The following is a 23,927-nucleotide window of genomic DNA, read 5'->3' as shown; positions in this document are numbered from 1 at the left end:
TGGATAGGTGAGTCAATCCTCACATGGGGTTTGTAACTAATTCTCTAAAAAAATGAAGTCTAGTTAGCAATTTCACACAGTACTCTGATGATGCTTCCATTTCACCTTATTATTGTTGTTATCATCATTATTAGTAAAAAATTATAACAATGATGTAATTCAAATTGAATTTGCACAGCGTTCACACTCAATTGCGAGGCTCGGAAGCACACTATCATGGAGGAGCGCTAGGTTGGCATGGTGTTGTACTTGCAATGCGGCCTACCTAGAAGGTGTTTTGTTGGCATGCGTGTGTGACCAGAGTGGTCCTCTCATCCTGCCTTGAGTCACAGTGCTTAAAAGTGTAATGGAGGAAAGACAAGTAAGAGACAGAGTAAGAACAGTTCACATCATTTGGATGTAGGAGCTGCTCCGTGGGTCCCATATAGAGTTTTCGGAAATGACCAGGCTTTGAACCCACGCCTTGTGCTGGATACAACAATTAAGACAGCCATTCTGTTAATCTAATAGGATCACAGAAATAAAAACAGTGAAGATGAAAATAATAACATTAATGATAATATTAATAGAAATAGTAAAGAATGCTAAAAATGAAAATACTCATAATGACCATCGTGTTAGAGATGGCAATTATTGTATTGTAATTGCATTTATACAGCTCTTACTACCCGTGACGAGGCGTCAAAGTGCTTTTTCGGCGAGTAGCATGCTACTCCGGAACCCGTAAAGGATTAGTGGTGAATTAGTTTAGTGAAATATGAAAGTCATTTGGGTGGTGGATATGTTAGTCAGTTATTTGGATTGAGAAGGATAGAGGAGGGATAGAAGAGGGGGAAAGGGTTGCATTTATATAGTTATAATTATAATGAAAATAAAAAATAGGTTTAAAAAGGAAAATCATGACAACAGTGCTAATAAAGTTGATAAAAATATAAATGATGATGACAAAAGCAGGACAATGTGCAGATGAGTTACCTGTTTTACTGCTTATAAAATACTTACATAAATGAATTCTTTATTAATGTTTTTTTAAGAAGTTTATAGACATTGTCATTTTGCATGGGTATATGAAGAAAAGGTGCACCCTATAGTCATAAACTATATTGAGTAAAATGTATTTTGTTTGGATATTTATGAACACAGAATTTGAAAGCAGATCAAGATCGCAAGGCGCCTCCGCTCTTGTTCAGTCTTCGGCTTCACCCTCGCTTTCCCACAACGAGGGCTCCCCTGAGTCCATCTGAGATGTTTTTGGAGACTGGGGTATGTATCAATTACATATTTTGTCAAGAAAGGCCTTCCTGTGTTAATTTTTGACAGCCTGTTGCCACCTACGAATGTCTATAAATGTACATATTCTGCAAGGCGGGAATTGTATACGTTGGAAAAGAAATTAGACTTGGCATCAATCGGTTCTAAAAGATCTACACTTTTGATACAAGGATCAGAGGTAGACAAACCAATGGGGGAACGGAGGTTTTCCAAAAGCCCCAGAGCCCCGTCAGTCACACATGTCCGGCACTGTCAGAGTTTCAGAAACACCACAGTCTTAGAACTCTCTATGGCTCACTATGCCCCAGGCAGAAGTGCACAAAATGGAGCTACGCATTCGATAAGTAACTGGTGTAGACCATTCCTGGTCTTGGTGAAAGCCATTTTGTGTGTCCCTTGCTCTCTTCAACCCCTTATTACATGCTGTAAAACTGTACCTTAGTCCAGGTGTGGTTATGCGCTCCTGACACTACCTGTGGCTTTCATCAGGAGTAGATGGGTATAAGACACGCTAACAATGTCCATGGGCTCAGCACACATTTGCTATGTTTCCCCTTGAATAATAATTGTTATTGTTTGCCATCTATAATGGGCTCATGATAAACATCTCGTATGACAAGGAAACATTGAACTCTCTTCAAGTGTCCTGTGCTCCCTAAAATCACAGGGTCTGTTATAAGCACATCACAAAATTCCATAGTTTTGAAAACACCAAGACATTTCAAATAAAGAAAGTGATGTTAAACTGCAAAGCCATAAACAAAATCAACAAAACAGTGATCACAAAATAGCGAACAAGTTACAACTAAAATACTTTCCATCATGTCAAATTAAATACTCATATCTTATTCCAATTTCAAACCTGCAACAGCATTCTGTTTTTTGCTTTCAAAAACATGTTGTTCAAATTATTCATATGCGGGCCTGCACATAACTTACATGTATTGAATAGCAGAGATCAGTAATAAGAGTGCCAAAAGACATTCTACACAACATGAGCTTCACTTTCACTGTTTATAATGTGATTTGTAGCCCTACAGTGGGCAATCCTTAATGTTGACTGCAAACCATCAACAATTCTATATTTCTCGCATGTAGACACTTTTCCTCACACTCTTTGTATATTGAATGCACCTCATTGCTTCTCTCTCCCTTACAATTCTGGCACCTTATATTAATCTATACCTTAAAATCTGCCTTATGTGAATCTCTTTAACTTTGCATCCGTTCACGCCCCCATTCACTCCTCAGCATTCAGTGACCAAACACTCACTGGGGCTTTGTCTTCAAATGGTCCCTTTCCGGCTCCTAGGCATACGGTATGTTCATTTTACCTTTCAAACCCTGGCAATGGTCAGAAATGTAATAAATTCAAGGGCTGGAGAAACTCTTGTTCCAGGATGAGAAGGGGAACGGATCATCCAAAGCTTTGGTGGGAGCAGTGGTTAATTTGTTAGAAAGGAAAGTTCCGGGGCTCTCGTCGGGAGGCAGCTTCGACCAGCCCCTTTTCTCCTGTTAGCACTGCCTAACACAGAACCAACAAACCCTATAAGTGGGAGGGTATGTGGTGCAATGGCCAGAGCTGCCGACTTTGGAGCTGGGAAACCAGGTTCGAGTTTAGGCATCGGCTCAACATCCCCAATCAATTAATCTCCCTGTGCCCACCGAAAATGAACGTGTCCTTAACTGGTGCTCAAGCGCCAATGTTGATGATTAAGTGCCGGTGCTGAACACCGGAAACCACCGGCTCAAATTAAGCACTGGGTGGGAGTTTACGGGATAGACTTTCAAGGCGGGGAAAATTGTTATCTGTACAGAGAAAAAGAGAAAAAAGATTTTTTTTTTTAAGTGGTTGTTTCCTCAGTGGACTCCATTCTTCTCATGCGTAACTCTACGCTTTCTAAAATTACACACACGGGATTAGGAGCATGAGTAAACGTCACATGACATTCCCAGTAGTACGCCTCGAAACCCGCGTCGTGGCAATCTTCCAGACACATTGAGTAGGGAAATTGCAGAAAGTACTAAATCTGTATCCACACTTAGCTGTACTTTTATGACTTTTAGAATGAGTCTCTGGGTTTATTTTTCATTGCTCTACAGCCCATGCAGGCCTGGCCCGCACTGTATACAACCTCAAAAAATAATATATTGAAGTCATGTAACCGCACTCGTGAAATTACCTTCCGCATATTCATCAGTTGATGGTTTAGAAATGCCAGCAAAAGCATTTTTTTAAAGAAATGAGCGTCAAAATGTGGTTTGAGGTGCCAGCACCTGGCACAATTAAAGCATAAAATTAGAGGGGGGAAAAGGGAATTCCTGGATTCAGTCTCCCGGTTCACACTCTCGTTCCTGCTTTCTGTTTTGCTTATTTATTTTCCAATCAACACACTCTTTGTTTCAGAACCTCATCTGTGATGTAATTAAAGCGGCCCCCTCCCGGCTCCCAGCAGGCCATGGGGATACATAAACCCGGTGCACTTTCGGCCTAATCCCCTGTAAATGCAGGGGAAAAGTCGTGAACCGCCCGCCATGTTCATTTTTCTAGGCTGCCGTCTTGGGCTGATCTCTCACGACCCACATGGGGGGCACGTTTTCCCCTGATCCGAGCAGGGAAGAAAGAATCTTTCATCCTAATCAACCATTTACCCTCTGCAACTCCACCCCCACCAAGCACCCCCAAAACAAACCCGGGGAAGAGCTCGGGGGCCTGGGAATAGGCTGGGCCCTGCCTGACGCACCGTAATAACCCGGCCTAATTATACCGATATCAAAAACTAATTGGAGAGATGGCAAATGTCAGGCGAAGATGCAAATCGTCGGGGCGTTAATTGCTGAACAGGTGCTGGAATGAAATTAAATGAGGCTTCTGATTAGGGAGGCAGAGGGAACAAATGTGGACTCTGGTGCGAGCAGATTGATCACGTGAATTATTTAGCAGGCCGGTCAAAGGTCATGTTGACGTGACCTCCTTTCTTGCTGAATGGTGGGTCGGGAAAACAGTGGCAGCTCGAAGGAGGAGGAGAAAAACAATCTGTAAAGAACAACACAAAGCAGGCACGCAAGGTGTGGTAGAACGCTTAAAGGGACAGCGGGTATAACATATTAGGGCAAGGAGCACCGTAGGGCCTAGATGGAATCCATCTTACTTGTGTGTTGGTGTCCCTTAGATGGAAGCTCTTTTAACCCGTCGCGATATTCACAGTGTGTCTGACAAGTGAACCTACATTTCTGTTCCTTCACATCATTTGAAGTGTATGGCCAATAAAAAGGGCTGCTTAATTTGTAGAGGCATTCATGCATTTTTGGTCTCAGGGCTTAGGTCGTTTTGTGGGTTTCAACATTTGAGCATCTCTTACACAGACGTGCACTGGAAAGTTGTTGACCTGTTTAGGAAAGGCAGGTCTAGGTAGCAGTATTGGGTGCCAGCAGCAAGGAAGGATATGAGTTTGCCTTTGTAAGCATCATGGGGAAGTGGTTGCTGGCAAAACCACACTTCTGCCATGGAGCAAAAATCAAAACAGTAGCCCGAGTAATTAATCAATACCGCAAACTCCCTCTCCACCCTCCTACCAACACCAATCTGGCTGCCTCTCTACCAAAAACAAGGCACTCTCCAATAACTCACCCTACGTTTCTATGGTAATAGCAAAACCTCTGCCACACACCTTACCAAACCTCCTATCTCTGCACCCATTAAAAATCCTGCATTCTTCCAACTGCATCTAACTTATTGCTTGTAATCCCTTCCCTCAAGAAACAAGAAAAAACGAGAGAACTGATCCTTCAGTCTCCGGGGATCTCACCACTTGCCCTTGTTCCCCAATAGGCAGTGAAACATCCCTGTCCTCCCAGCTGTTCAAAGCTCACTCATGACACACCTTCACGGTTCGGAGCACCACTATGTATGATGACCAAACACCCTTCTCCCAATTCCCAATAGATATCTCATAGATGAAATCTATTGGCTTCGCCAATGCATGTTTTTTATTGTGGGGCGGGAGGCAGGGTGAGTCAGGAAGACCTATACAGACAACTGAGGGGGGGGGGGGGGTGGCCAGCCAACAACAACAGAGGGAAGTACAGTGGGTGAGACAAGCAACAATACAACAAAAGAGGGAGTGACATGGAGGAGAAGAGGTATAACAGTGAGTCGCACTCGGGTGGGGGTGCCTAAAGGGGGCGTGGGTGGTGGAGGAGGATAGCAATATGTTTTTATAGAGCGATATAAAGCAGCCGGGGCTGACAGCTTCATAGTACTATTTAGGTCAAATTTGAAGAGACAAGGTGAGTAGGAGTGGGAGAAGAAAGAGGGACGGGATGAGAAGAAACAGGGAGGGGTGGGAATAAGTTAAATAAAACAAGAAAAAAGGGGCAAGCGCTATGGAGGGAGCAGCAGTAAGGGGTAGTGGGTAGGGGAAAGAAATAGTACTCAATCAGGCTGCAAAGAAAAGTGATGTGCAGGCAACAAATGGTAAAGCAATGGGCGGGCTCCAAGCCCTTTTTGTATACAATAGTGTCTAGCAAGAGAGACGCATACGCTGGCCCATGTTCTTGCAGGCCCAACCCTAAAAGTAAGTCCACAAATAGGAGAGTTTTGAGCATCACTGCTATGCAACCTAAATGGTGGTTTGTGGAAAATCATGTACACTATAAAAAGCAATAAGTCATAGAAAAGATAATTTTCCCATGGTCGTCTATACTATACATAGTTCTGTTAAGTAATTTTTTGAAGGCTTTCACCCCAGATTCAATGAAGAAGTCACCATTGTGGAGTATCAGTTTCAGATTCAGAAAACCCAAGCAAATGTTGAGAGTAGCATAATAAATTCACTGTAACATGGGAAGTATCTTAGATTTACAGTTGAGAAAATACACTTCGCAGCAAGATATATTCACAAAAAGACAGTAGACTGATAAAGTAAAGTTGCAAAAGGAATGAACTAATGACAAATTATTCCTGAAAAACATCTTTGGCAATGGTATGAACATGTTCAACATCATGTATAAGTTTGATAATTATTTACAGTGGGACAAGGTGGCTCCTACTTGGATTGCTTTTCTCAGTCGCTGTTAGTTTCCTTTCTTGAATGAAGAGCTTTCAAATCTGCTTTTTAATATAAAATTTGACTCAATGGACATATTTCGCCATCACACAAAAGTCGCATTGTCTTAACTTAAGCAAACTATGCATTGTTACCCGGTTCCACTTGAAATGGACAAACTTTTTTTTAATGTTTTCTTTGAGAGGGAATACACGTTTAATTAACAACCCACTAACTAAGTGAAATTTACTAGAAAGGGCTGGTCAGGCATTTCCAACAGGGAAAGAGAATCTGTGCTTAATGATTTGGAACATTAACTGCGTTGTTTTAAAGACCTTTCCCTAAAGTATTCTGGTCACTTTGTTGATTAACTCAAAACAGTTTTCCCCATCCCAGTTCACTACTGTTTATGTAAGTATGAAAATGCAGGCTTTTTGGAAGTCACAGAAAATTCCTCCTTGTGTAACAGTTGTTCCAGAAGCATTCATAATTAAGTTAAATGAATGTTTTTTTCTTTTTAACAAACCACTGGTGTGATCTTGCAACCTAGAAAAAACATTATTGTTTTATAGTGTATGACCCACCAACATTTACAAGCGGCTCTATAAAATCTGGATTAAAACATGTAATCCCTTTGGAAGCCAGCTGTGAAAGCTGCAGGTAGATAATCCAATTCTATTTATGGCTGTCACTGACTATTTACAGTGTTCCATCTACATAAGGTTTTTTCTTTTGCCTTATGAGGAAATAAATTGTATGTTTAATATTTCTTATAATAAGAATTTTAAAACATCAAGACACAAAAGGCGTACCTGACAGTAGAATAAAATGACTGCCCCTGTAGGATTTTGCAACAATCAGCTTTTGATAATTTTTGTTTGTTTCCATTGTTTCTTTCTTGTCACTCTTCTCTTTGTCTTCTCTTTACTTTTCTCTAGTTCTGTCCTTGTCTGGCTGCCTATCAGCTATGTCTCTTGTTCTCTATGTCTGTCTCTCATATGCAAACTTTTCTTTCTCAGCCACTGCTTGCCTCTACTTCCCTCCTCTCTTCTTTTTGCATGCATGAGCTTTCCACCATTCACTTGATTTCAGTTTCTGCTTATTATTTCCTTCTGTCTCTCACTCTCGAGCTTTCATAATTGCGTTTCTACCAACCTTTCTCACCAACATTTACAAGCAGCTCTATAAAATCTGGATTAAAACATGTAATCCCTTTGGAAGCCAGCTGTGAAAGCTGCAGGTAGATAATCCAATTCTATTTATGGCTGTCACTGACTATTTACAGTGTTCCATCTACATAAGGTTTTTTCTTTTGCCTTATGAGGAAATAAATTGTATGTTTAATGTTTCTTATAATAAGAATTTTAAAACATCAAGACACAAAAGTCGTACCTGACAGTAGAATAAAATGACTGCCCCTGTAGGATTTTGCAACAATCAGCTTTTGATAATTTTTGTTTGTTTCCATTGTTTCTTTCTTGTCACTCTTCTCTTTGTCTTCTCTTTACTTTTCTCTAGTTCTGTCCTTGTCTGGCTGCCTATCAGCTATGTCTCTTGTTCTCTATGTCTGTCTCTCATATGCAAACTTTTCTTTCTCAGCCACTGCTTGCCTCTACTTCCCTCCTCTCTTCTTTTTGCATGCATGAGCTTTCCACCATTCACTTGATTTCAGTTTCTGCTTATTATTTCCTTCTGTCTCTCACTCTCGAGCTTTCATAATTGTGTTTCTATATGGTTGACCTCTTTAACAATTTTACTCTTTCTCTTTCTCTTTTATTTAGTTCTCCCTCCATGTTTCACATTTCTGTATTTCATCCATTTGTTGTGTGCTTTTTATTGTGTGCCTCTTTTACTTTCTTCTTTTTCTCTTTGTTCTCATTTGGTCTCTCCTTCTACTTTTCAGTTTTGCACTTTCTTATTCTTTGTATTTCACCTACATTACCCTTTCCTTGCCTTTTTTTCTCACTCTCCTTTTATTATTCCAGATACACCTTTCCTCACTTATTCCTGCTTCTCTGTATCTCTTGCCTTCCTCTTTCAATTTTCTCAAGTCGTCCTTAATACTCAGATCTTTACCAATCACTACTATTTGTCCTTTTTCTTGTCACTTTCTTGTTCTCACTATCCATCCTCTTTCTCGCTCACTTTTTCGATTTCTCTTTCCCATTCTCATTCTCGCTTTTTCACCATATTTCACTCACTTTGCTCTCTTTCTGTCCTTGCACATCTTCCCTGAGCTTTTACTTTTTTTCTCACCAGATCCTACTATTCTCACCCACTCTTCTCCACCATTTCTTTATGTCTCCTCCTGTTCTTCTTCATTTCTTATAAGTTTATTGACGACCTCTAACCGTAAAGTCGTCTTTAATATTTTTATCCTTTTTCTAATCTTTCACTTTCCCTCACCCGCAGGCAGATTAGCCCAGAACAAAATACAGAGGCAGTTGGCAGTGGGAGGCGCAGCTTCTCCCAGGAGGCCCATGAAGACATAACAGGTTAAGCCTTCGTCCCTCTGAGGGTGTTATTATCCGTGCAGCGCGCACACCTACGGAGGGCACACCTGGGTCCGGGCCCCCTCCTGCTCCTCTGTGGTTTGAGCTGCATTTATAATCAACGAAAACACGCACCTGACGCTAAGCCCTTCCCTTATGGAGCTTGATATTATATTTCATTTTTGAGCTTGTGAAGGAATACCGGCTGATGGAGTGGGGGTTATTTTGGTGTCTTGAGATAGTGAGTGCGTGGTAGCTGGGAAGGCTGGGCTGTTAATGTGGTTCTGGCAATGTGCTAGTCAGCGTGCAGAGTCAAACCAGGAAAATGGGAGATTTCCTACCCCGACAGTGCCTAGGGAAGGCAGGTAGGGCTGGGGCAGAGCAAGTCTAGTGTTCAGTTCAATGACAGCTAGAGCCGACCTAAATATATGACAGGCACGATTTCATCACAGACCTGTGCCTCTAGAAGGCTCATAGTCAGCCATGCATCCTGCTCGATTTTCTGATAGCCCTGAAAGGCCTGCAGGGCTGGGACAGGGCCAGTCACAAGTCAAGCTTCATTCGATCTCTGCCAGGGCCCATCAATCTTTCAGAGGCATCCCTGGAAATCTCTCCCATTCCCTGTATGCCAGTCGGCCTTTGCCAGCGCCCAATGCTTTATCGCACCTTCTCATAGGGTGAATCTGTCTTCATGTGAGGGCTAAGCCCTGCGCTGCCCGGTCAATGTTAATCATTGTTGGTTTCAAGCGCTTACATTTAGTTCCAGCGGTGTGGTCAAACAGTTCATTTCTCAAATGAAGACTAATGCGCACAGGGTGGGAGGTTGATGCATAAATCTATTCCAATAACCAGAAACTCGAATGTATTCTTGTGCTCAGTCTGTGCGTGCACTTTATCCTGGACCGATGAGCTGGCTTTACTATGTGGTCCTTAAATGGGCAGATATTACCAGCATTTTCATATCAGCACTTTCAATTTCTTCAAAAAACACTACCAGCACTTTTCAGCAGGTCTGCTCCACTGTTAATGTGACAGCTCTGTCACTTCTGAGTAGATATGACATACCTTTCACAGATGTCTGCATATGTACTGCTCAGGTGTATTTCATGTTTTAATGAATAAGCACCAGCACTTCTATTCTGGGCTACTATAGTTGTGATGTGGAAATACCAGCACTTTTAGGTGGGCTGGTACACTTCTAAAGTGACAGACAAGCACTTTCAAAGAGAGCTGTTATAATCTTATTTAGCTGGAGCTGGCACTTGTCACCAGCTCTGTTATACTTTTAATCGAGTGGTACCTGGAACACTGTACAGGCCCTTAACACTTTCAATAATACAGTGCAGGCACTTTTCAGAAATACTGCCCCACTTTAAATCTGGTGCTGTCTAAAGTCTAAAAATTTCATCAGGTGAGACCATTTTAATTTGAGAAAACCTACATTTCTGAGCAGGTTTGTCTTATTTTAAATGTGATGCTAACAACCCTTCTGAGCAGGTTGCACATAATGGTCCTTGCACAATACTGATGACTTTCTCACAATTCTTAACATTATCAGCAGATCTGCAGTACTTTGACCTTGATCTTCAGTGGGAATATGCACTTATGCAGTGAAATAACCAAATAGAAAGTCAGGTCTCAGCCAGTGAAGCAGTCAAAACAAGAACCACCGAGCAACTCCTACCGGTCTCCAGTGTGTCATGAAAAAGTGGAACTGGGACTGAAGAAGTTCAGGTGTTTGCACGTGCATATTGTATTGTAACTGAAAACAAGCTCTGGCAAGGTCAATAGGCCAAAAGGCTTGCCTTTTCGACCTATTGGCTTTGTCAATGGTTTTTGCCAATGCTGGATAGCATCAGTAAAAAGTAAATTAATAAAGGCATGACAACATGTATGTGTGCATGACCGTGTACATATTATGATGCTGTGGTGGCCTAGTGTGGTGACATATCCTTGCTTGTATGTGTCGCCACACATGTGTGCGCATACGGCATGATGTGGCTGCCATTTTATTTATTATTCCAAGATAGCACACACAACTTAGAACTGTAAATGAAAAAAATAATTATACTTTGCGCAAAAGCACTTAGTGTTCCGGCAGCAAATGGAAGCTACCTGGTTCTCCAACATTTTAAATAAAAATAAAAAATGCATTAGAATGGGAGGGGCGGGAGAGCAGATGAGGGGTGTTAGGGTGAAAAAGTGAAGGCAGAGGGGAGCAACAGAAGTGGGCAGGAGGTAACGGATCAGCTTTAGGTGGGGCAGGAAATAAAAACGCCGAAAGCCAAGGTGGGGGAAACAGTGGATGAGCTAGGGTGGTGGAGTGGAGGGAATAACATGGAACACTCAGATGGGGAAGATATGTGAGGGGGATGCAACCCACAAGGATGAGAGCAAGAAAACGCATGCACTCTCATGGAGTACTAAAAGATACATGCAAAAGTAATTCCTTAAAATGATCAGAGGAAGGATACAAGTAACCCAATCAAAACGATGGTAGAAAAGCTGTGCTCCAGGGGAGGGAGGACATTGAATAAGTAGCGAGTCAAAGAGAATGACAAGAATGAAAACCGGCAGTCAGATATAGTAAAAATGTGAGGGCTCTAAGGCCACTGTAAGTTTTGGTATGGCTCACAATAGGACTTTAGATAACAGACAGCTACAAGTAGACTAGACTACCTAGAACTTCAAAAGCAGCACTGGTCCTCATCACTAGATGGAGCTCCTGCCACGACTTTTTAATAGGGGGCAGTCTTGTAGACTAGAAACAGAAGAGCTACTGGGAAGGAAAGTCAATTTCCGGTATTTGCAGCTTTCACCAGGAAGTAATGACACCTTTTGATTGCACTAGAGAATAGGGTCATAGTATGTATGAACAGTTGGCAATTCTTAATCTATGTTCCTTTCCTTCCCACCTGGAGGGGGCCTCTGCAGTGGAGGGCCCCACAAATCTGTAAGGCAGGCAGCAGTTAAAGCTCTCAGGGTCACTGCTTTCGAAGGTCAAGGCATGTTTCAGACAAGTTCTCGTGCAGGCCCATCACTCAGCTGGTGCTGATGGGCTAAACGTGGAAGAAAATGACAGTGATATTTTTCGAAGTCGGAAACAAAATGAGAGAACCAGATGTCTGGCAGGAATTCTGGGAAAAGCTAAAGATAAAGGAGGCTTTTTTTTCCAGCTGAAAAAACTTGTCTCCAAGGAACCCTTTGAGGCTCCCTGTCAGCAGGCAGTGCCGACACACCACCGTACATCATTTTATTTTCACTTCAGACAAAAAAAAGAGAAAGTAAGGAAGATTTGTCAGAGACTAAACCCAGGCCTCCCTTTCCTGACACCCTTCCACACCCACCTTAGACATCAACGTTTTTGGGACATTTTGTTACTATCAAGGGGCGTCTGTGCAAGGTGGGGGGATGGGGGGGCAGGTCCTCAAGGGTCAGCTATGCAGCATACAACCCTGTTGGTTTTGGACAACACAAAAACAGCTTTATCAAACAATTCTGCAATGGACACCACAAAGTGAAACATCTGGGGGCACAGACTGGACAAGTGTTCACACTTCTCCGCTCAGTAGCATTCATTTTGCCGCTCTCGGATTGATGAAAGGCTGAGTTGTTCCTGCTGGGATCCAAACCTGCAATTTGCAAGTTATACAAGACCTCCACAGGAGGAAATCAGCCGTTCCTTTGCCTTGTTAAAAAAAATGACAAAAAATGGGTTCCACTGGGTAGCATAATGGACTAATATTGATGGTTACATTATACAGAGATCAGTGTTTGCTTCAGAGGCAGGCCGGCTTAATGGTAGATTAGCAGATGTTGCGGTAGGCTCTGAAGGGTCGATAGAGTTGGACTAGAGTCACTCCCTTTCTAGACACACCTCTAAGGGCTCTCCATTTGAGGGCTTGGAGCAAAATATGAGAAATATAACATTAGGCATTAAACACAGGTGTGCAACTGGAGTCTATAGTTTATCCAGTATTGTAAGGCGCGCTCCATAGAAGTTCCTGTGGTGGGGCTAATTGGTGTCCACAGAAGTATAAAAGTGTGATTTGTGTAAGATCTTCCTTTCATTAAAAAAATGGTTACGTGTTGATGATCTCATAAGCAGAGAAAACAAATCCCCATGGTGATGACCTGTTCCCGCTGTGTCAAGCAAGACACTAAACAAAGCTAAGCCCATAACAATAGTGACGTTGGGAGGGATGGTGGACTCAGCTTTCAGAACTCTATGCTTTCATCCATCCATCAAACTCTCTGCCCCTGTGGTTGAGAGCCCCTTGTAATGCTTATAGATGGTTTAGCCCACTTCTTTCCCTGCGGTTGAGTGATTAAGACTGTTATTTAAAGCAAATGAGCTACTGAGATTGAAACAAATTGCCTACAATGTATTTATTTTTTTCACTCAAGATTTATGTAGTGTTTGCCTTTTAAAAATGTGTGCTTCCATTCCCAAAACAGATTTCAATTTATTACTCATAACTTTTTGTGCAGTGTGTTTTGAGCCTTCCCCCCTTCCAAGAATGCACACTGGGAGTCCATTTCCCGTTTAGCCTCTCTGGCCTTCCTCTGGAGCACAAGCGTACCATAGAGAAGAATGAAACTAGGAGATCCGGAAACATGCATGCTGGGAAGGAAGGTCAAGCAAAAAAGCCTGCATATGTTTTATAGATTAAAAAGAGCAGAACTTTAACATCAAATCAATTAGTCAATCAGCTAAAACTTAAATTTAATGAAACGTAATGGGCACTATAAACTTGTAATTTAACTCTAGGTAAACGTTCTCATTTTTGGTACAAAGAAGGCAGATTGGTTTGTGTGTCCACATCTTGCCAGAAAATACATTGTAAAAAGTTGTTTTTCAATACATTAACTACATTTGTACCATTCACTCTGTGATAAAAGCTCAGGGATTTCACATCACGCAATTTATAGTCAAACAAAGTAATAAGAGCACGTAGGAGCGACCTACATGGAATAAGCCTCATAAATCCAAACAAGAGAATTTATTTTGCAGCAACTTTTCTGTCACATACAAATATTATAACTAGCACGGCTCCAAAACCAGGCCTGAGTACAACTCTCTGCTGGGGACTATAAAATAGGGAGGCTCTGGCCACTTTCAGACAGCCATTTGTAGGCTATAGGGAGCAGATTGTAATGATCTACCTGGGTGGTCACTGAGTGCTAAGGTGTACCACAATTTAAATTCAAACAACCACTAGGAAAGCCAATAGGTCTCACATTTAGTATCTGTTAGATTTACTAACAACATTCGGCTGTGGTATGTAATTTTGGGACACTTTGCAGAATCATCAAATTAAAAGATATAAAAAGGCAGTCTCGTAATTCCAATAATGTGTGTATGGATGCAAGCACCAGCGGAATGTCAGAACCACCATTTGCCTTACTTTTTTATTTAAAGATCCAAGATAGAGGACTCAATTTGGATCACTGAACAAAAAAAGAAAGATTTTTTTTTAAAAGGACAGTGGGCATTGGGGCAGTGGAGGATAATGGAGGAGTGGGGATGGGAAAAGAAGTACATGTAGGACCGGGGGCCGCAGCACAAGAATAAGGGACCACCACAGAGGCAAAGGCAAAAGAGAGACCAGCACCAGGGAAGCACAAGGATGAGAGAGAACAGAACACAGCGGGAGGCAGGAGAGAAGCACACAAGGGTGACAGCTGGAAAATACATACACTGTGGAGTGCTTAACCCTAAGAAATAAGAGAAGGCTTCACGAGGAAAAGTGGGCTGAGAGAGAGAATAGAGAGTAGGTGAGAGATAAGCATACAAGGAAGACTAGTAGGAAACACATGCAACCTTGTGGAATCTTAATGAAAAAGAAGAAAAAGAGAAGTTCTCTATAAGTGAGCAAAGGAAGGATTCAAGTAAAGAGGCTATGCTCCAGGGGAGGGACAAACACAATATGGACATGGCAAGCCAATACATTTAGAAGTAAGCAACTAAAAGAAACAATAAAGCCAACTAATGGTGAGCAATGGGCAGGATTTAATCCCTCTGTAGGATCTTGGTAAGCTGACAAGTCTTTTTGTCCGGCAGGCTCCACCGAAAAACAGGGCATGCTTATATGTGCATTGCACCAAGGCATGCTGTTGCAAAGTGAACATATGATTTCAAGAAAGCATGCCAGTGCATTCTTATGTTTTCTCTGATGAATGCAACACACTGAGCAAGTCAGGTCTAGAAATGCACCCTTGTCATGTACTGTTGTAATTTCATTCGATTGCAAACATTCAAATATGCTTTCATTAGATACTATTATTGGTCAAACGTGAGGATTATAATGTGTCCCTGTGCCCAAGCTGTTATTACTGAATGCGTTACAGGACTACTGAATATGTCATGTACAGACTATGTGCCTGACATTGTGCTGAATATTGTTGGAAATGAGTGAACAATACATATATAGAATCTGGGTGAGTAAATTGCACTCTAATCACTGCATAATATTACTGGTTGCTTAGCACCATGCAGATTCTAAAACCAGACAAGGCAGTCGGCCCACAACATGAGAGTGGAGGATGAGAGGGAGTAAATTGTCACTTTTTCTAGTGCTGCAAAAGTACAACAGCCAACGCAGGCTGAATTTGGGAATCTGGAACGTAAATCCTGCTGCTGTCATGCTGTTTACAACTGTTGACGATGTCATATTTACATTGTGCTTGCACCTAGCGCAGAAGTACATCGTCTTGGTCTCGACGCATGGTGTGAGTGTTTGATGCACACATGAGGTCTGGATTGGGTACCTGTGGACTATGCTGCCATCGCTGCATTCTGTTACACATTAACAGTACATCTAATGTGCACGTGAGCACTGAGTTGTTATCCCTTCAAACAGTCACAGAATGGTGAGAGCAGGTGGGCCTGCACATTGTACTGGTATCAATGTATGCTGTCACAGACTAATAAACGTGTGATATTCAGATCGCAAATCCATGCATCATACAACTAACACTGCAAGCTAAGCACATATTAACCTGAGACGCGTGCATTTAGCTTGTGCTGCTATCACTGCCTGCTGTTACAAGGTATGTGGTGTATCCAGAATGCGTGTATTTGCCCCAACTATTATTTCACGTTGTATATTATTTTATACCGCTTTATGCTGCTGTGCTGTGAGGTGCTCTTATACCCAACCCCTAGTTTAGATCGTTCTGTTTAAAAGCCAGTGAGAAGTAAAATACTAACTCATTATTATAATTTCTTGCACATTATCATAATTTGAAGATTTTTTTTATGGTAATTCATGTTTATTTCTAGTATTGCTTGTGGAAATGCCTGTGTTATTATTTATATAGGTTCATGTAATTAATATAACTGAGATTTATAATAGTAGGTTGGCAGGTTGTTAGTTATTACAATTAATGCTCATACAATTCTTCATGTGTCATAACAGTGTTCGATATTATCATAAATCCATTAACATCAATGCTATTATTATATGTGAGCATTGCGATGATTAATAATCATACTGTGGTTATATGTATGTAGATAGTAAAATTAAGTGGTACATCTGTATATAAATTAGAGGAAAGTAATATTACAATCTTATTACAAATGTTGCTAATATTCTGTTTTCTAATCATTAATATGACACAGAAACATATGTATTAAGTGTAACAATCGTATTATCATATTTCATCATAGCCTGCTGTGTGATATATATATATATATATATATATATATATATATATATATATATATATATATATATATATATATTGGGGAGAGGATGTAGCCTTACAGCTAGAGCAGTTGACCTCGAAGCTGGGGAACCGGGTTTGAGTCTCGGCAACAAAGGTAAACATCCTGTGATTCTGGGCAAATCACTTAATCTCCCTGTGCCTAACAAAAAAAATGAATGTGTCCTTCTGTAACGAGACCGGTGCTATGTAAAGCGCTACGATACCCGATGTCTCGGGTCTGGTTCACACTATATAAAACTCCCCCCCCCCCAAAAAAAACTAATATATATAGGCACGTGTGCACACACACATATATACAATCATTACATTAACTCATTAATTTTAATATGAATGTATTATTAGGTGGAGTGGAGGCTTTCACGGGTGCACGAGACTACTGAGCAAGGGTCTGAACACAGCACCTCCCATTCACTTGTAGTCATAGTTTGGAGCAGGTCATTTCAGCCATGTGCCACTCAATTTCATGTCACAGCTCACCCATGGCCCATTACTGTCAGTGCAGTCTGCCAAACTCCTGAAGCTGAAACACTTAGACAGAGTCAGTCCTCATGACACCACAATGTCAACCGTGTCCACCTTGTGTACATACCGAGGCCAAAATAGGTCAGTCTCTGTGAAAGCATGGCCTCATTAATATCCCCCGGGCCCCACTGCTGTCCGCCTTGCCCAAGAACCATAGATAAGTCTGTCTACATGCCGCCACAGCATGACTTATGTATGTTGCAGTAGGAAACATTTAGTCACCTGACTGTGAGAAGGACATGTTCAGTAGTCACAGGAAAAAGTTGCTCCACCTTCTGCACGGCACAGACATCTCACCTTTAATTAGCCAATGGCCAGAAATTATCTCCTTCTAATTGAGTCACAATGAATGGCAACTGACATGAGGGAATATCATAAGATAAAACACAGTTAGCGGTACCTCTTCCCAGTGAGGGGGGCATTTGGAGGAGTATAATAATCATGAACTTATTTTCAGAAAGATTTGCAGATTGCTACTCAGTAGAAAGAGATATATTTTCAGAAAGAGAGACTACAATGACACCAAAAACAGAAGGCTGCATGGCATGTGTTATCTTACTTCATTTGAAATGAAAAACTTGCTCTAGTCAAAACAAATAAACTACTTTTCAGTATGCTCAGAAAAAACTTTTAGTATGTCATAGATTATTAATTACTTGTATTTCTGTCAATTAGACAAGTTTTGACGGTGGCAACAACTGCAAATTTTTCACATGCTCTGCTTTGTTGTCTGGTTGTCACTGGGTGGTATTTTTTCCACCATTTTAGTTGTTGCCTAAGACAGAGAATGTGGTGTCTTTTAGAAAACCTTTTGTTACCTTACAGTGGGCTTAGAGCCCATCCGTTTCCTGCCATTGGTTTAATTCATTTTCACTCTCATCTGCTTGCTTCTTGTTGATGGATTTTGTGGGATTTCGTTTTACTGCGTGAGTGTACCTCCCCACCCCAGCATGGACGCATTACTTGTCTCCTCCCAAAGCTAAATTTATGAAGGACTCATTTTTTTCTTTGTAGTTAGGCACTCTACAAGAGTACATGTGATTCCCAGCTCACCTTGTTTCCAGGGTGATACATTTTTATTTGTTTCCTCTCCTCCATCCACATCCACGTTTCTTTTTCACCTGTGTACTTCTCCACCCACCTCCATGTGACACTCTTTCTCGTTCTTTTGCTCACCCCTGCATTTCTCTTCCCCATGCCCTCTGTGTTGCTTCCCTCCACACATGGCCCCCTAGTTCTTCACGTCCCCATTCCTGTAGTTTCCCCCTCCATCTTGCTTTACCCCTCTGTGTTGCCCCCCTCCTTGCTGCATTCCTCTCACCCCATGCGTTCCTTTCACCCCACAGGTTGCTACAAGCACCCCCTCGTATTGCATCTTCACCTCTGCGTTGCTTCTCCCCCCTTGGTGTTACCCACCACCCTCGTTGTATTCCATTTCCGTGTTGCAACCCTCACACGTCTACTATATTTTTCGTTTACTAATCCAACTCAGATGAGCAAAAACAAAAAAGCACTTGCATAATTTTTGTAGGTGCACTCATGCTTGGTGCACGCGTTTACAAAATGACGCAGTCACCCACATATTTATTTTTTAAACATGCTGCACAGTATAGAGGGCGCAGTACAGCATGGCTAGAACCATTGGCAAAGCTGAATTGCTTGTAAAGCTTGAACCGAACAGAGCATATCTACCAAGGTGTGAATTTGTCTTACTCCATGAAATATTTCCCACTCACTCTTACCCACAAGTAAAGTTTCATGGCCCCGGCGCCAAAATGTTTTTTTGCTATGACCCACCCTCTTCAAATTCTCAACCACGTTTCATGCACGGTCCTTTTGTCTTAAAAACAGTCCTGTCCTTGTACATTCCCCTAACATCCACAGACTCTTCTCTGCCCTCTCTTGATATGGCCACTTTGCACCCCATGCGTAGACAATCTGCAGGCGCTGACACAAAAACGACTGCTCGAGCAATTCACAATGGCATATGTATAAAGTATCCCACTGAATAAGAAGCTTTTTCCTTTCACTTGTCAAAGGTGATCATCTCTTGGGATACATAAGTGTTCAGGAGCAAAACATTAGCTCCCCCCTGTCCCCCGCCTAAATAAAGCCACCAGCACGAGGGTTGTGATTGATTTAGATAAAATGTGTTCAGGCAGATGCAGTGACCTGGAAATGTGACAAGGCCACCCAACCTCGCCTGGACAGGGACCTATTAGACCTCCATCTGGGGCAGCGGTGAGAGAGACTGAAGAGTCCGGGTATCCCCCCGTTCTCACCAGGCAAAGCTAAAGTATGCGCCACAGAGAAGTGGTTAAAGGCTGAAGAACACCAGCATGGGTGGCAGCTGCTATCTGAAAGCGGTAATCAATTGCTACTTTCCCCCCTCTCCCACACATCCCCAACCCATGAATTAAGCCTTTCCACGCAAGATGTTCCCCTTGCCATCCCAATTAACTAAACTTAAGCCGTGGCTTAACGGAAAGATAATCACGTAAGCAGGCATGATCTGATTCTCACTAAGCCTTTTCACCCCTCAATTTCCCCTCTCGCAAAGCCAGACTTTAGCTTCCCATATCCGTGCGACATCACACCACCCAATATGGCGTGTGAGTCACTTTACTGACTCGAATTGCGTCATGCCGTATTGCATCAGATCACCTGCGACTACAGCCAATGAGTGATGCAACTCAAGGTTTCCCGCCCTCCATAATTATATAAAACTGGGAGGCAGCCAGAAAAACAGCAACTGAAATTACTGTTGCCTGTAACCATGTTTGTCGAAGGTATTGTTAACACATTGACAGAAACTCATCGATGGAAAAGTGCAAAGTCAAATACACACTGACAAGTGTACCTCGGCTAAATAAAACAACATGGAAGCGATTTTCTTCAATTATTCTTATATATTGGTTTAGGTATGTATTTATCATTTCCAAGGTAGCTGGCTCACTGGCTGCATATGGCGGGGCTCACATTTCAAATAGCACAGTAACTGCACAGGCAAAATCATACTTTACATAGAACTCCAAAAACACGTAGACAGTATTTAAAACTTCAGCAAAAGTTTAGCGCCACGGTTCGAGAGGTCTCTCTCATTCAAGCAGAACTGAGCATCAATCAAAGGCCAAACCAAGAAAGAACTCAGAGCGCATCAGTTCAACAAATACATAAGCAACTAAAATCACAATCCACAGTGTGCATCTAAAAAAATACAAACTTGCCAAACGCTCAAATTGTGCTGTTGAATTGAAAGGGGCATGCAGAATGATGCAAATGTGCTAGGCAAGTAGCCTGGTGCTAACTATTTAAAATGTGGGCAACCTAGAAGAGGATCTCACAAGTGTGTACACTACTCTGATTGAACAAGGGATACACAGTGCACTTAATACAATTATTAGTGTATAAATACAAAAACAAAATACCTGCACACGGTTGTAAAAACACATAAAACAACTAATACTGCATAACAATAAATAGTAAGACAAAAAGGAAGGTTTCCGCAGTTCTAACCCTATTCTAGTGGGCAGGTGCACTGAGAGATTTTGTGGAACTTTAATGGGAGACTATTGTAAACAAAGGCACAACTGAAACTGGGATAGGGTTGGTGCCTGACTTTTAGGTTGTTGCATTTTTGTTGGATGGGGCAAGAGAGGGGGAGATAGAGAACAAGATTTTGTTGTTTTGAAGCTACATACTTTGATTAGATGTATGTACTTTTATTATACATGAAACCACTGTTTACACGTTTCGGCTTTTGTATGCGGTACAAAGATCTTCAAATCAGAAACGCGTTTGTACTGTAGCCAGTAAAGTGAGGGCTGTACTGGTGAATTGTGAACATAGTGGCCTATATTAGGACTGGTATTTACAAAGACCTCTATATGCATTTTGTGTCCTGACCAATAGGTGGACCATGAGGTTTCCCACAGTCTTTCTGACAGTTTCATGCAAATAGTCTGAAAATAGTACATCCAGCGGGCAGTGATGGGCCTCTGATTGGGTGCTGTACTTGACAGATCCTAAGGGGCATGATCTACCTGGTGAATGATGGGGAGCGCGAAGTAAGGGGGGACAAAGTTACAGCAGCATTTTGTGGTGCCAGGGTTAGATGTAAGAATATACTTGCCCAGGCCCAAAGATGTTCTGCATGCCTTGAGTGCGGAGTAAATCCTGGTGAATAATAGCTCTTACACATGAAATCACGGATGAAGCTGAGAGCTGGAATCTATTTGACTCCCGCTCTGTTGTACAAGACTTTTGGAGGCCGTTCAAGAAGTAATATTAATGTGGCCTTTCTGTAGTGTTCCCACTGAGTTGTATTTTTTTTAAACGTTCACTCTGGAAGCTTGTTCCGATGATCCCAGCGGCAGTAACAACTGGGGCTGTGTTATGTTTTTGAAGGATCGTCTGAGGGTTTGAAGCCAAGCTGTCCATCAAATTCCCACTGAGGCATCGGACACAGGGCCAAGAAGGTCTGTTCTTCCCCACTTCCTTCACAAACTGTTCTGCCCTGGATGGAGAACTGGGCTGCACCAAGATGTAACTCTTGGTCACAGGGAACCCTCTCCCTCAGGTTACTCAACCGAGAAAAAACAGGTCTGGTGGGGGTACGCACCAGTGGGGAGTCTAAGATGGGTAAATAAATGTGAACTATTAGCATGTCAATACAAATTTTTACAGGCACCAAAAAGACAATGCCCTCCAATTACAGCCTGTAAATGTCTGTAGTGTATTACTTTTTTGGCCCATGTGGGGCGTTGGAATGAATGCTTTCTCGGAAATGAACATTTAGTAAATATTGTTTCAGGATCATATGCCTGTAAATGATCACTTCATGTGCCTCGGTGTTGAAACCTTGGTATTTCCCCAGGTCAGGTAGGGTACAGCGACTGATTGTACCAACTGGGCTCTCACTGCCAATCAATCTGACATAAAACTGTTCAGGAGGTGAGCAGTGGAAGAAGATCTTGTGTAATGGAAAGGTGGTCTTGGGAGAAAGGTTGGGGACGTGTGATAATTTGTGAGGGATAAAGCAACACAGAAGCACCAGTGGATGAATTGAGATAACCCCAGCTCAGTTGACTGAGGCAGTATTGCATCTCTTTAGGACAGCCTGGTGAGCAGGGTCACTGCTCATGGTAAAAATTAACACTTTGGCATAATGGTAGCCATGGGTTTATTGGTGGAGAGCAAAGTAGAGTATCCATGAACGTTGGTGTGCAATTGGAAAGTGAGTCAGAAGGTCTTGCTTTGGCAAAAAGACATGAGAAGCATTGTGTGACATGGACCAGCCCGTATGACTTAGTCGCCAGGACAATCAACGGTGGTTGGCTAGGAAGAACAATGGCCTATAGGATCTAAGGAGAACTCTAACAAAAGTTGCAGGAGCAGTTTTTATAAAAATAATAATGTTTTCATGTTCATCCTCTAGTAACAGGTAATTTGCTGTTGAGTAACTTTTCCCTTTCGACAAACGACATCATGGCTGCTGTACACAGTAAGCTATAGGTTGTGGGGCACCTCTGGGTACGATCTAAAACAAGCTTCATTGGTCAAAGGCACTTTCAACCTCCTGCAGAGTCCAAAGGCAAAGTCTGCTTCCTATTGTCAAGAGGCTACTGCAGACGAAGAGCTGAGTGCACTATGGTGTGAAGTCTACCATTACGGCTTCTTAAGCGACATGGCAACCTCGCACTGCGTCATTCTGAAGCGATATCTCCTCACAGACTTCCCGCGCAACCTACCTGCAGGAGGGACCTGCACAGCCGACGAAGAAAGGAAGCTTGTTGATTCCCTTTATTAAACAGATACCGTTGTGCAGGATATTCCATCATCGTGTGATGGAGCAGTAGCTCCCTCCCCTCATTGCTTCATTGTATGCCTTGCCAAGCTTCATGTGCCAAGCTGTCAAGCTCAGCCACAGAGGCTCTGCCCAGCAATGTGAATTTCCATACTGCAAAAGCATTGTAAGCACACCCTCAGGCGCTGTAAGAAGACGCATGCCACATCTGTCGCAAAGGCTTCAGAAATGCGCTCATCATAGTCATATAGGCAGAGAGGGAATTTATTTCCCCGACAGGTTGGAGCCCAGCTCTTCTCCAGCCACAGCGGCCTTTTGGGAACATTTACTGATTCCTCTAGAACCAGACACCATAGCCAACTTAGTATCAACCTGGCATCCTAATGTTTTTACCTAAAATGTGACATGTTCTGCCTTTAAAGAGTTGCAGTAACCAAGCATTACAGAAGGTCCCCACAGCATACGCCGGGCGGCTTCCTGGTCCTATCGCGTAGCCGTATTGAAGACTGCTATTCTTCGTACCAGTTTAACCTTGACCTTTAAAGTATTTCTCCAATATCTTCAGCGTGAATCCAATGTGTCACTTAATCGCAGAACCACAAGAACTCCTGAGTAGAGATACTACTAATATTTATTCCAAAGTGACAATATCAGGGTGCCTCCCCTCTCCTGAGAATACTCTGTACAATACAGAGCCACAATGCCTTACACGAAGACCTAGCCAATGTTAATCGCCCCTTGATAAAAGTAAAAATAAGTACAATTAAATTTGATGATGGTAAGGGTTAAACTGGAGACCAAGATGGCACTATGTCTAAATAGAAGGCAGAACTTGGAAGCCTGAATAGACCCATGAATAATTATCTGCTATCAAAGGTTGTGTTTCGATAGTGTAGCTGCTTCTACTTTTATCCACATTTGAATCAGTGTGCAATATTTGCTACTGCAATCTGATGATGGGCAAAGAAAAGTGCAATAGAAATTCACTACAGGTGTGACAAAGAAGTATGAAAATCAGCACACACTGCCCATGTGGGGGCACACACCCCTATAGGG

The 23,927-nt window shown here is 42.2% G+C and overlaps 1 protein-coding gene across 4 annotated transcripts in view; it reads right to left on the bottom strand.

Moving 5' to 3' along the window:
• Positions 1-23,927, bottom strand: part of EBF2 (EBF transcription factor 2) — a 191,344-nt gene that overhangs the window by 134,886 nt on the left and 32,531 nt on the right. The window lies entirely within an intron of this gene.

Source organism: Triturus cristatus, chromosome 11, assembly GCF_964204655.1.
Source record: "Triturus cristatus chromosome 11, aTriCri1.1, whole genome shotgun sequence".
In the NCBI taxonomy this organism is placed as follows: Eukaryota; Metazoa; Chordata; class Amphibia; order Caudata; family Salamandridae; genus Triturus; species Triturus cristatus.
The sequence above is the reverse complement of the archived record's forward strand: the minus strand, read 5'-3'. Positions and strand labels throughout refer to the sequence as shown.